This window comes from Lissotriton helveticus, chromosome 5_1 (genome assembly GCF_964261635.1).
Source record: "Lissotriton helveticus chromosome 5_1, aLisHel1.1, whole genome shotgun sequence".
Lineage (NCBI taxonomy): Eukaryota > Metazoa > Chordata > Amphibia > Caudata > Salamandridae > Lissotriton > Lissotriton helveticus.
The window spans coordinates 838909996-838923919 of NC_136065.1; the positions used below are offsets into that span (position 1 = coordinate 838909996).

Consider the following 13924-nt stretch of genomic DNA (forward strand, 5'->3'; position numbering starts at 1 on the left):
TTAGAAAAAAAATAACATAGCTGGACAAACAATTCTGGGCATCCTTTAATGTTCTCTATGTGTCACACTGATAATGGTTGTGTAATTTAATTGTGAAGTGTGCTTTCATTTATGATCTTGTGATTGTGTGTTCAAGTTCTCACATATTCCTTTAACCTCATTGTCACCCTCCCCTTTTTTATTAATAAAAGGTGACAACTTAATAAACTAGGTTTAAGAGGTAATGTGTGGTGGTATTATATAGGGTGGCTAAAATGTAGTATTTTTAATTTAGTACTGAGATAAGCTATATATATTCCAATTGTTCAAGTTGCATCAATTCAGTGAATAAAAACTATTTAAAAAAAGAGTAAATCAAAGAGGTAAAAACACGGAGCAAGGTGAATGGAAAAAGAGACAGAAAAAGTAAGTGGGAATTCAATGAAAGAATCAGGAACACTGTATTACCTAAATCGTCAAAATACTAATACAGGTTGTTAGAAATGGGATCTCTGGTTGGCTAAGGCTTGCGCCAAAGCCAGGCAGAGACCACCACTCTAGTTAGGGCAAGGGAGTTACACTCCAAAGATAACCCCTGCTCACCCCCTTGGTAGCATGGCACGAGCAGTAAGGCTTATCCCGGAGGCAATGTGTAAAGCATTTGCGCACGCACCCACCAGCAACAACATGCCAGGCCCACAAAAGGAACTCCACACAAGATATATCTAAAATAGCCTTTGTATTCTCAAAACACATTAGAATAGCAAACAAATAATGTACACTGTGCCAACTGGCACGGGGCAATATTTACAAGGGATCATGTAACCTGACAGGGCCACATGGACCACTGTCAGAACCATCACATGGTGAACTTGGTAAAAGTAAATAGATCATAAACATACGAGTAAAATAGGTCATAGAGCGTACAACCAGTAAACACTGGTGATCACTGTACTTTGCAACAGTCTGTGGCATGAACTAGATCATGCACAGTATCCCACAAGTCTAAATACATTAGACCCTAAACACCTAAGTAAAAATTACACTAGGGGCATAAGTCACACAGGGAAGTATAATCTCCCTACCACAAACCAAGATAGGTAAAACAACCTCATAGTCATAAACCATATTTTAGAGGTATCAAAATAGGGCGCACAAAACATACTATACACAATACATTTCCTAGCACCCGAAAAGCATTAGCACATAAATCACATTAGGGCCTGCACCCTATAAATGTAACAATCCCCCTGGCCAACTGGCCATCTAAAAAGGAGGCACAAACGCCCTATGTCCTTAAAGTCAGGGCTGCTGCCTAAGCAGCGAAGGTCAAGGTTGCGCCACTGCGCAAAACCTAAACGTTGCCGCTGCCCACTATTTGCTGGGCAGCTGAGAACAACAACATGGGGCCCAAACGATGCAGCTGGCACTAAGTGCTGTGCAGCTGTGGAGGCCAAGGTAGGGTGAAGGAGTGAGTTTCACTCCTAGATTCACAAAGAACATGTCCCCTGAAAGGAAAGTCCTAAACGGTGCAGCTGCCCACTTCTTGCTGGGCAGCTGTAAGAGTTACAAATGCAGCATGGGCTCTCACTGGTCCTTTAGAACACTTTGTGCCAAACATTGGAGCCATCTAGGCTCTGAACAGTGAGTATTGCCCCCAAACACTAGCACCGTAAATACATGAGGCCAGAGTAGAGCCACGCAGGCTCTTTAAACAAGACATGCCCCCTGGGAGCACTCAGGCTCCTAAACTAATTATGCGCCCAAAACAGAAGGGCTTGCCCCCAACACTGAGGCATCTCCAGGGGAGAGAACATGGGCCCAACGGGCCCTTGGAACACTCAGGGCCACTCTGGAACAATCACTGCCCCTTCGTTGGAGTCCTCTAGGCTCCAGACACCACTTAAACCAATGTTGGTGCCACACGGGGCTCTGGGGGCAATGGTGGGGCCTGTAACTGCCCCTGGGCCACTCGGGCCCCTTGAAGAAATAAATGCCCCCTCGTGGGAGCGGCCCACTGGCAGACAGGGCCACTCTACCTCGGCGCCTCGCACTGGCACCTCACATACCATGTTATATGTTATGTTATAAAATATTTTATTACGCGCTCTGCTACTACAGAGTATCCTGGCGCGATATGTAAGCACTAAACAGACCAAATCCAGAAAGAAAGAAGCAGAGAACTACATACTAAGATTAAAAAGATGGGTTTTTAACCCTTTCTTGAATCCCGCTAATTTGGTTGATGCTCTCAGAGAAAGTGGCAAGGCATTCCAGGACCGTGCTGTTTGGACAGAAATTGACTGCCCACCCAGTCTTGCATATCTGACCTTGGGCATAGACATCAGACGGAGATTGGCCGATCGAAGAGCACGGTGAGGCGTGTAAAAGGTAAACCTCTTGTGCAAATATTGTGGGCCTTGGTGATGCAAGGCCCGAAAGGCCAGAACCAATGATTTGAACAGAATGCGATGTGCCACTGGGAGCCAGTGGAGCTCACGAAGATGGGCACGTGCACTAGTTCTTCGTGGAAGGTGGAACAGAAGTCGCACGGCCGCATTCTGAATGATCTGCATTCGATTTATAAGGTATTTCGGGAGACCACTGTAGAGAGCATTGGCATAGTCGAGCCGTGCCAGGATCAAAGCACGCAAAACAGTCTCCTTCGCCTCCCTGTGAAGAAGTGGAAGGAACCTCTTGAGTGACTTAAGGGTCGCAAAACAGGTCGCAGTAAGTTTTTTTAGGTGAGCTTCAAACTTAAGATCCTGTCCAAACCAGACCCCCAGGTTTTTGGCCGGGCCTCCGTGATAGCTAGGACATGCAGAATCAGTTGGCCAAATAAGATCCCTAAAATTGGCCGGAAAATTGCCATAAAATAATAGCTCTGACTTGTCCTCATTGCATTTAAGCTGAGCTGAGACAAGCCATCGGAAGACATTGGTCAAACAGGAACAGACGGCCCGAGCGTCTAAGCAGTCCTTAGGCCAGGTAAACAGCAACTGCGTGTCATCGGCGTATGACATTATTTTGGCTCCCCACTGCTCAGCCAGATAGATCAACGGAGTCATATAGACGTTGAACAGCAGAGGGCTTAGCGTTGAGCCCTGTGGTACCCCGGTGGTGAGCTTCTTAGGTGATGAAGCAAATGGGGGCATCCATACCTGCTGCGACCGCTCAGACAGAAACGAAGACAGCCAGGCCAGAACCGCGCCCGACAGCCCCACCTCTGCCAGCCTTGTCAACAACTGGGCATGGGGTACCGTATCAAAGGCGGCAGATAAGTCCAACAAAACCAGGACCGCTCTGCCACCTCCGTCGAGACACTCCCTAATAGCTTCTGAGACTTCCACCAGAGCCGTCTCAGTGCTGAAAGCAGCCCTGAACCCCGATTGAGCCGGGTGCAGGGCATGAGAAGATTCAATAAAACTATTTAGTTGCCTAAAAACAACTTTTTCACACACTTTCGCTAATGCCGGGAGCAACGATATCGGGCGATAGCTGGCAGTAGCCAGGGGGTCTAGGCCGGGCTTCTTCAACAAAGGAAGAAGTTTTGCCTGTTTCCCACAGAGAGGTACTGAGGCAGAAGCCAGAGACAGGTTAACAACCTGGGTAACCTCCTGATACACCAGACTAGCCGCTCCCCCCAGAACCCTAGCAGGGCACGGGTCAGAGGGTGAACCAGACTTTAGCGCCTCCAAAATGGCCAGCACATCAGCTTGCTGGGCTGGCTCAAAGATGGAAAATTGGCTGACAGGTTGCTTCGCACCCAGATCAATGATAGGTGGTGAAAGCTGACCATCTGCTTCATCGGGGAGTCTCTCTTTCTCGAGTGCGGCGGCACTTGCGGGTCTCTCTCTCATGATGAGAGCCCCGCTTCCTCCCTGCACCAGTCTTCACCCGGTCCCCCGTCTTGGGACCGGAACTTCGGGATCGAGCCAGCAAGGCTCCACTCTGCCTCCTCCTTCCTCCGGGGCTCCCTCACAGCTCACCGGAGCCTCAGGTAAGCCATCACTTGGCCGGCTTCTCCCTTCTCTCACGGCTGCGGGCAAGGGACTTTCCTTCCAAACCGGAAGTCCCGCCCGCCGTCAGGCACTACGGTGCCTGACTTCCTGTTTGCCCGCGGCTGCGGCAGTGAAGCGAGAGGCACAATGAGGGGTAGGCTCCCTCTATACTTAAAAATAAACAGCGGGGTGGGCACCCGCAAGGACATCAATCAAGAGTGCGGCCATGACACGGGGTGGGCACCCGCGAAGACATCTGCATAGGGGGTATCCCTACATCAGGGATGGCAGCCCGGCGCTGTGAGTAAAAGGCAGGAGTGCTTCCTCCGAGGAAAGCAACAGCGCTCTGCCCACTAATAAAAATAAAGCGCTCACGAGGCGCTGTGGGGCACAGGAACCACCAAGCCCCCAGGAATGGCAAGTGAAAGAAAATAGGGTCCCAGCAACCAGGTCCTCCCAGATGAAGAGGGCAGCAGGGTCCCAAAGAAACAAGGTCACCAAGGCATCCAGGGGCTGGGCAGGGCCCAGGGAGGCAAGCCTTTCCCTGGGCCCCAGCAGCAGCAAGCCCCTGGTAGTTTCAAGTTGCAAAAAGAAGAACAAATTCATGGGGTCACAGCCCCTTATTTATACAGCAAAATACTTTGTCACCCAGCACAGGGTTTAGGGAAAACCATATGCAACTGGTTTGGGAGCACTTGAGCACTTTGTTTTGCTCAGCTCCTCTTCTCCTATTCACAGGATGGGTCAGGGACATCAGACACACCACAGGGGACCAGAAATCAACTAACAGAATGTCATTATTAAAGGGCAAAAAGTTCAGGGGTGAACCTGCCAAAAGGGCCAAGTCCAACACAGGTCAAAAGAAATATCGTTGAAATTAAGAAAATTAGAAAGGCATAAACAGAAAAATAAATTACACAGAAAACATAAAATCACAAGAAAGCAAGACCAAGTGTAAAACCAATAGAGTCAGTCATAGCAAAAATGAGATAAAATATAGGAAAGTTGCAAAAGAAAACGAGCATGACAAAAAGCAATATGTTTGGTCTTCGCAAACTGGTGCAATGTTTTTTTCTTATAGTTTTTGTTTAAGCAGAAGCCACACCAAAAAAAACAATATAAATGATGCCACCGACTTAATATGGTGATTACATGGTTGCAATATTATTTTTAAATGTACATAAAAATTAACAATTGTATATAATGATAATAGAGCAGTGCAAATGCCGTACACCAGGCAGGTGTATTTATAACAATTATTGAAACCCTTTTTAGTTTTAATACGCATTACACAAACCTATGCATCTTAATGGGACAAAGAAAATGTAATTTCAGCTTGGATATACAGTAGTGTCTTCATACAGTGTATACACATGAGTGTAAAAAAAAAGAAAAGTCATGTATTGGCCTCCTCTCTCAGTGCAAGAGAGCTAAAGTAGACTGACCCATTGCCCCAAGCTGTATTCTGTAGTTGGCAGATGCAAAATGTGAATGAAAGTTGACCAAGAAATGGACAAAGACGGATGCCCTAAATATCCTATATGTATATAGGCATGTTATTGTTTTATAATGTTTTGGGATTATGTGAGGCAGGTGAGGCATCTAAAGCTGTATGTTGGAAAGCCCTAAAAGTCAGATGGCAAAGAGTCTAACCAAGAGCCAGAAAGCAAAATGTCAAAAAAGTATGAGGGAAGAAAAAAAGAGGCAAGAGGCAATTTACTGAAGAAAAAAGCAATGATAGCTAATGAAATGTAAATGTCGATGAAAGAATAACTAACAGAGCACAGAAAAGTAACGTAAAAGAAAAATCCTAAAAGAAAAGCAGACAATTAACCAAAAATGTATAACAAATGAAAAGGGTTACAATCTATGAAAATTAAACCAGCTATGATAAAAAAAAGGGTTTCTAAAAAGTCAGAATAAGGTGGTGCAAAGGAGCAAACGAAAACAGACAATTGGAAGTTACTTAAACAAGAAACAAAGAAAACAATGAAAAGCCAATACAGCAAACAGTGGCATGTAAAACAAGCAGCATTTGCAATGCAATATGTCTCCAATTTACACAAGACCTATCGCATTGCAAATGTTTGGCAACTTGGCATCACGGACAACGGTAAGGAGGGCGGGCAGGGGGTTCAAAGGCACGGACAACGGGAGTGCGGGTGGGTGGGTGGTAGGAGAGGAGAAGGCAGGGACAAAGCTGCATGAATGTTGAATCTTAATAAAAGAAATAGTACACACCCCATGTAACAACCAAGTGAAGGGGCCAGTAGCCATTGGAGGATACAAATGACGACATGGCTTTACTAAGGAGGGACTAACAAACCTCATAATGAATCAGAAGCCAGCAGTTACAAAGGACAAACACAGAAGCCAATAAAAAATAAGAGTGGGGGAAGTGGGTGAAGCTTCTCTCCGTACTCAACTACGACAGCTCTTCACAGAGAAGCGCTTGCGTGCTGGCTCACACTCGACCTAAAAAGGAATGATAAGGAAAACAAAAGCAACATAAATATATCAGTAAATGGGGCACACAAGAGCAAACATGTTTTATAAAGCAACCAATCACAAATAAAGCAAGCAACAACTGTAGTAAACCATGGCAAATACAGTGAATAATGAAAGCATGTTAATGTCATATTCGTTATAATTCAAGTAACTGAATGCATAGATAAGGATTAAAGGATAAGGTTGTAATTAAGAGGAGGTCAAAGAAACTTTTCAAAGATAAACTGATAGTTTCTGAAAAGGGGTGTGAGGTTTTTAGGCATCATCAACTGCAACATTTACACCTTAAAGGTTTGCGCTATGAAATGCAACTCCACTAATCTATGCAATGGTTCAACCGCTTTAGCCACTATCTGATATTTTCTGTTGTAAAATAAAGTTAGAGATCCTGAGAGGTCTAGTAGAGATACATTTTTATGATCAAAAATATTAGCTGCTAATATATTAAGAATGTTACCATTTTCTATTAAAAACATTTTTGTACACTTACAATTTATTTTATTCCAATATTTGTTAAAGTAGGAAGCAAAATATTTGCCTTTTGCCTTCTAAATCCATTCTTGAAGGCTGGTTGCATGACTGCAAATGGATTTCTTTCTTTTTTGTGCAGCTACTTTATGTGCACAATGTGCCTTGATGCTGTGAGCAGAAATGCATGTGTCAATATTATTGTGCAAGGCAGCCTCAATACTAGTCTTTCTCAGATAATTCTTCCGTTTTTCAAAACATACACATGCCATGTTCTATCAACATCAATGTGAAAGATTGAAAGCTTTAATAACAATAGACATTTACTAATTTGCATTGAGAGAATAGAATGAAACTATTGAAGCAACAACGTATCACAATTTTGGAAATACAATCTTGTTCTAAATCAGTGGTCTTCAAAATGTTTTCCTTCCCCCTTTGCTCCCATAACAGGATGTGAGGGAGTCATCAGGTAGCTCCAGGAAATGTCAAGATGATGGGCTAAAAATTTCTTAGAAACTTCAAAAGTGTCACAGAATATGAATAACATTTTGCTATTCTATTTCGCAAAAGGTTAATGTGAAAAAATAAAAGGTAACAATCAACATCAATTTCATCCTATATCCCAAAGGTCTTTCGGGTATTTCTGGTCTTCTCACAATGTGTTTCTAACTTCATGTACAAGATGCAAGGCACAAAGAAGCAACATAGACCATATGGATTACATTTATGTATAAAGATACTGCTGCCCCCCTCTTTTCTTTAATCGTGATAAACTGAAAGGCAACAAGTCTTTGTCTACATTTCTTGGGGGAATACTCTCAAACCTCACTATTAGATTTTGTGCACAAAATTTAACATTTTCCAAAATAACCTGTGTGAAAATATGCCTGTCATTTTTAATACAAAGTGGTCTAACATTAGAATGTTTGAAGACACCTTTTTTAATTAATACCTTTACTTTTCTGCCTGCGTCTCTTTTTAGTGGCTCAAGGTGAACATGTTGCAAAGGATTGTATGGAACAGGGGAAGGCAGCAGGCCAGGAAGGTAAGAGAAATTTCTATTGCTTGAACAATTTCAAACCAGAAATTATTCACCCACATGCAAAACACGGATTCAATAAATGTAGAATGGCATTAAGACACGTTTTTACATTTGGAAGCTTAAAACCCTAACTTAAAATAATATATTTTCACTTGTCAAAAGCACTGTTTTCCTTAAACATTAACAGTAAAAAATAAAATTTTCCAAAACTATTGCATCAATTTCTATCTTCAGACTGCTATACATTTAGAAATGTATACTCTTCAAAACTCTGTTTTAGAAAAAAATGCTATCTTTAAAAAACTGTTTTTGAAAAGATTATACTTCCCAAAAATGTTTGCTTCATATCTATCCTAAGTCCTAAATTTGAAGATCCTAAATTCCAAAAGGCACTATTAATAGGTTTGCAACAATACACAAAAACATCATCTTAACTTTATCCTAAGCTTCAAACAGTCTGTATTCCGCAATACTCACCTCTAAAAAATCCTAAAATACTGCCATTGAAACATTATAGATACAAAATATGACTTTTAAAGATCTTTACTTTTAAAAATAACACCTCCTGAAAAAATAATAGTTTGCTAAATTCCTACATTTTAAATACTATAACTTAAAAAAACATAACTTTCAATTATCGTAACTTCCAAAGGCCCCATGTTCAAAATCCCTTGTTATAAAAAGTTCTAAATTCAAAATTCTACCCTCTCAAAAATGATAATGCCCAAAAATCTCTCCAAAAAAGCTTTGCCTTCAAAAATCCTCCATTCCAACTCGTCAAATTCTAAAAACCTTCTATTCCATCTTCACTCTTTATGAAGCCTGTTTTTCGATCTTCCAATTATAACCCTCTCCTACTGAGCTTGTATATATTTGATATCCTCTCTTTTGTTCTATTTTGCTACTAACAATGTCTATGTCCTCATACACCTTCCTTGTAGCACATATGCTTTGCCTGGGAATAATCCTGAGGAATGATGCAAAGTAAGTGGGAAAATAGAGAACAACTTTTCCAATTCAAGGAATGAATCATTGTCAGTGAGTGAAAATTAAATATGATCAACATGTTGCAATGAAACAGTCTTTGATCTACACCATTGTGCTTCACAATTGTCGCTGTACACACAGACCCTTAAAGATTTTGGGAGTTGGATTACAGAATCTAACTAAGTTCCTCATACGTAAGGGAAAAGGACAGAGACAAGAAAAATGGTCATCAACTAATTTAATCTTATGGACAAAGCCTTTAATATGACAGTGGGAACCTGAGGTGAAAAATGGAAACTAGAGAAGTCAGAGGTCCAACAAAATACAGAGTAGAGGGAATCAATGGATGGTGTAAGTATCAGGCTTCTAAGGGCGTTCAGGTAGTGGTTGGAGAACTGAATAACTAAAGCAAGCAGTCCCTATGCAAAAATCCTCTGCACATCCAAACCCAGAGCGAGTCCTTATTCAGAACACTCAGACTCATGAGTTCACTTAAGCAAACATTGGAATATTTTTTTGTAATTTGTATTTATTTTTTAGAATATTTTTACAATGGGCAAGACATTTACATATGAGCATGATTACAATACATTGAGAAAGATTACAATTATCTCAGCAATCTAGTATAATTAAATACATACGGTGTTGCCGTAGTACAAAATCATTTCTGAGTCATAGCTGACCATCCATGAATGTTTAATACCACATTCTGATATCCAAGAGCAGGTACTAATATTTTAATTGATTTGTATTGAGACCCACAAGCTTATAAATGTAGAGCAACATACATCATATGCCACTTACTTACATTTTTATCAGTAGCTGTGCAGGACGTATGAGTTTTCCTTCCTTTGTTGTTTGTATTTGTGGACATGACAGAATATGGAGGAGCAACACACATCTTATTTTTTATTACAGAAAATCAAGTCTTTGATCCAGGCCACAACTATTGGTAATGGGCCTCTAATGCAGCACATGCTCACCTTTCATTTGGCTAACAAAAGTGCTAAAGCTTAGTATCCTTACCATACACCAACAGTGAGACCAAAGAGAAAGATTTCATTCTTTTTGTCATTAATTGTGTTTCAGTAATCACATCCTTCCAAAACAGCTGTCACCTAGGGCATCACCAAGCCACAAGTATGAAATAGGCCTCTCTGTGAGCACTTAATGCATGTCTGATGTCCCTCAAATCTGCTGATGTGTAATAGATGCAGTGAATTTGCTTGAACCGAAGGGGTGTATGCTTACTATTCACAGACACGTCCTTGTTTGCCTACCGCAAAAGGTCCACTGATCATCAGTTTGGGTTCCTAGGTCTTTCTCCCTGAGCCTTCTGGCACCTCAGGATTTAGTTTCTGTGCCAGAGAGCACACCTACAAAGATGTAGGATATTAGATGTGTAGGGCTTGAAGTTCTAATCATTGTTGTTAGTGTCTGAAGTGGGGGCTTCTGCTAGAAATGATGGAAGTAACATGCACAGAATGGTACACAGTCTAAATTCAGGGCCTCTGGAATTATGTATTAGGAGAGGGCCACAATATGTGGAAGGGTTTTGTAAATTATGAGGCAAGAAAAGGTGAATTATGCAGCATAACGCAGCAAATATTTTAATAGTATCACCTCCTTATTCCGTCATTTTTAAACTTGGTAGCGGTCTCTGGGCACTAGTTTCACCTCATTAGTAATGGTTTAGCACCCACATATAGCGATAAGCAACATAAAGGTGACCAGTCCAGCTTGGAAAAGAGCCTTCCACATGTGTTGTTGCATCTTTAGTAAGTTTTGAACTGATCGTGCTGGAATTCGTTTTTTTTGTTAAAATCTGCAGTTATGTGGCAGATGATTGATGATGTGGCAAATGCAGCACACCTATAATTATCCAAAAATCGCCCAGCAGTACAATCACATAATTCCAGTGACCTTGCCTATAGTACAGAAAGATGTCTAACTGTCCCCAGTCAATTTCATTTGTAGAAAATGTTTCAATAATTTCCAAGTGTCCCCCTAGGAAGAAGTTGCTCAGGCAAGATATCCTCAAGCTGCCATGTTGGTGCTGCTCTGCTGACAGAGCAAGGGAGGGGAGGAGTGGTTTGCATGCCCTAAAGGGCGCATGAAGGTTTGGCCGGCCCTCTGGGAACGACCAAATATTCATGCACACTTTCAATGTTCTCCACCCAGGCTGCATTCCAGCCTGGGTGGGGAACATGCCTAGTCCCCTATTCCCTGTGTGGGCGCCGAACTGTGGGGCTCAGACCAATCAAAAATAAGCATTGCAGTGCTGTGATTAGCTATGGGGAGCCTGGGTGCTCACCAATCATAATGCTGCATTGCAGTGGGGTGATTGGCTCAGGGGAACCTGGGTGCTTCCTGTATGATCTGTTCTGGAGATGACGATGGAGAGATCGGCGAGACGTGGCGAGGAGGCACTTTTTTTACTCCATACTCCCTCTCCCTCCTGCTGCCCCCACGCCCTCCACCACCCCACCCCCGATCAGTGCCAACCACTGCTGGTATGGACATTATATCTTCGATATGAGATGTTTGATGCTTAGACGAGGTATCTGTATTTCTCAAACCTGTGCTTTTGACGTTGTTACTAGGAGCCCCTCTGAGTAATGCTTTTGTCCTCAGTTGTTGTAGCATCTGCATGACAACTGACTTCATGGAAGTCCTAGGTTGCTGTGCTAGCAGTTTGACTAAGGAGGTAGTAATAAGATTGCTGAGGCAGAACTTGTAAAAGTTGAGACATAACATTGTCAATGTAGTTTGAACTGTCAACTAACAACTTAATCATCCGGCTGTCTGCCAACCAGATTGAAGAAAATGTACTCCATATTTTTCTCAATACATAAGGCAAAAATGTATTTGTTAAATGCTTGCTAAGTCTAGTGTGGACTTTGCAGGAGTTGAGCTAGGTAGGGCTCCAGGGAAACATCAAGAACTGTATGAGGTGAGCGGGAAGGGAAATACCGAGGAATGCTTGGCTCACTGTCAAACACTGGAAGAACCTGCTCACAGAGCTGATATACATCATGCCTCCTAGACAAACTTATTCGATAATGATGCACTTGAATACTCTTCATCAGGTGGTTTGCTGGGCTGTAGCGTTTGTGAATTTAGATGCAGGTTAGTAGGCTTTTTGTCCCCTTAAATCATATCCATGAGGTCCTAACTGGCTGGTTTACTGCATATTAGGGAGAGAAAAATGTTTGACTCCTCCAACAGATCTTGTCAGCCCTGTACCAGATTCTTCAGCAGACATTCATACCTGGTCAGTGTGACTCATCCAATACAGAGGTGACCGTCGTGTCTGAAATTCTCAGCACAGTTGCTGTAGTATTCTCATATATTAGGTTGCTCAAACTACCATCAAGTAGGCTGATGGGCATGCTCTTGTCAAGACTCCAAGTAGAGGGACATTATTCCAAAGCTACTGCGGCTGGACTGCACCCTACACTTTGGACTCATACCAAGTACTTTAAGACTTACGAGGCACTTTGATGTGCCTAAGCCAAACAGGTGCCATTAAGTTAACTGCAGGGAATTCAGAGGTAGCCTTCACCTGTGACAACTCTGAGAATTTTTTGGTGCAACTATACTCTTGCCAAGGGAGCAAAGTTCTATGTTTTTTTGCCATCGGTGTATTGGAATGATGAGTGCTGTAAAGTCCAATAGGCAGCATATAATGGAGTATGCCAGATGATGTCTTGGGACCGGTCAGAAGATTACTTTGGCAAGTAGACTGCTGTTAAAGCAAGGGAGATCTTACCAGTCAGTTAAGAGTATCTTTCCAAAACAACTCACTATCTTGATCGGGCACTGAGAAAATGTACTTATGCAACGTGAAATTCCTGCACACAAATACAATCAACTCCTTAGGAGTGCAGGCACTGAGGGATTCTGACAGTGTGTGAGATAGGGACATGGAGCCTTTCCAGTGACAGACTCAGTTAGAAGGAATATTTGTATGCGCTCAAAAGTACCAGACACTCTTTGCAAACAAAAAACAAAGCCCTGCAGGAAGGGTATATCTTAAAATCTTCAGGTTAGCCTAATAGTAGAAGTAAGTCAATGCATGCCTACACTGACAATACGTTGTTACGTTGCTAGACTGATTTTTCACATGGACCACATTACACGACTATGACCCCTATGGGTGGTTTATAATTCCTCACAAATAAATAAAGGTGCCTTCATAGACTGAGGTTCACCTTTTTGCTAACCCACTGCTTCTTTTTTCCCTTCCAGCCATCGACAAAGGGTGCAAGGTTGCTACGGAGTCCGGTGAGCATGTGGCAGGACAACTGAAAGACCAGTTTGCTGGAAAGAAGAAAAAGTGAAAGACCCCAAATATATCATGAGGCCTGCTGACTGCACTTTGAAGGAGGAGACCACCTCAAAGTTCACCCGAATATGACCATAAAGATGATTACTCAATATCAATAAACTACTTTTCAGATGTACTTGTCTAGTTTACTTATTTCTAGCTCATAGCCCATGAATGGTTATCCTTAATGGCCATGACTAGCTCCAATTAGAGGAATAACCATTGGCAACATCTTGTAATGCAACTTCTTGAGCCAGGTGCAATACATCCTAGATCTCTGCATCATGCATACAGGTATATTCACCATCCATGAGCGGGAGAGACAGTAAACACACAGTCAGTGTGGTGACTGGAGGTTTATTTGCTCTGTAGGTAGTCCTAAGAGTTGTTCGCTCACTAGAGGGCTGCAGATCCTTGAGGGGTTTGGCTGCAGAGTCAATGCTGGAGCAAGAGTATTGAATGGACTGGACTACTTGGGGAAATGGTAATTGAGTTTTGCTTGGATTGTGAAAGTTATCCGTGAGCTCCATTCGCTAGAAGAGGGCATGTGGGAGGGTGGCCCCAGATGGGAGGAAAGAATATACAGACAGTTTCACAGGCTCCCGT

At 42.5% G+C, this 13924-nt stretch overlaps 1 long non-coding RNA gene across 2 annotated transcripts in view; it reads left to right on the forward strand.

The window, feature by feature from the left end:
• The window catches only part of LOC144753405 (uncharacterized), a 141186-nt gene extending 127732 nt beyond the window's left edge, over positions 1-13454 (forward strand). For both annotated transcript variants that reach the window (XR_013594340.1, XR_013594341.1), the window contains 2 exons: positions 7942-8004; positions 13240-13454. This is a non-coding gene — a long non-coding RNA (uncharacterized LOC144753405). The remainder of the gene's footprint in view (positions 1-7941; positions 8005-13239) is intronic.
• Positions 13455-13924: the final 470 nt, after the last annotated feature.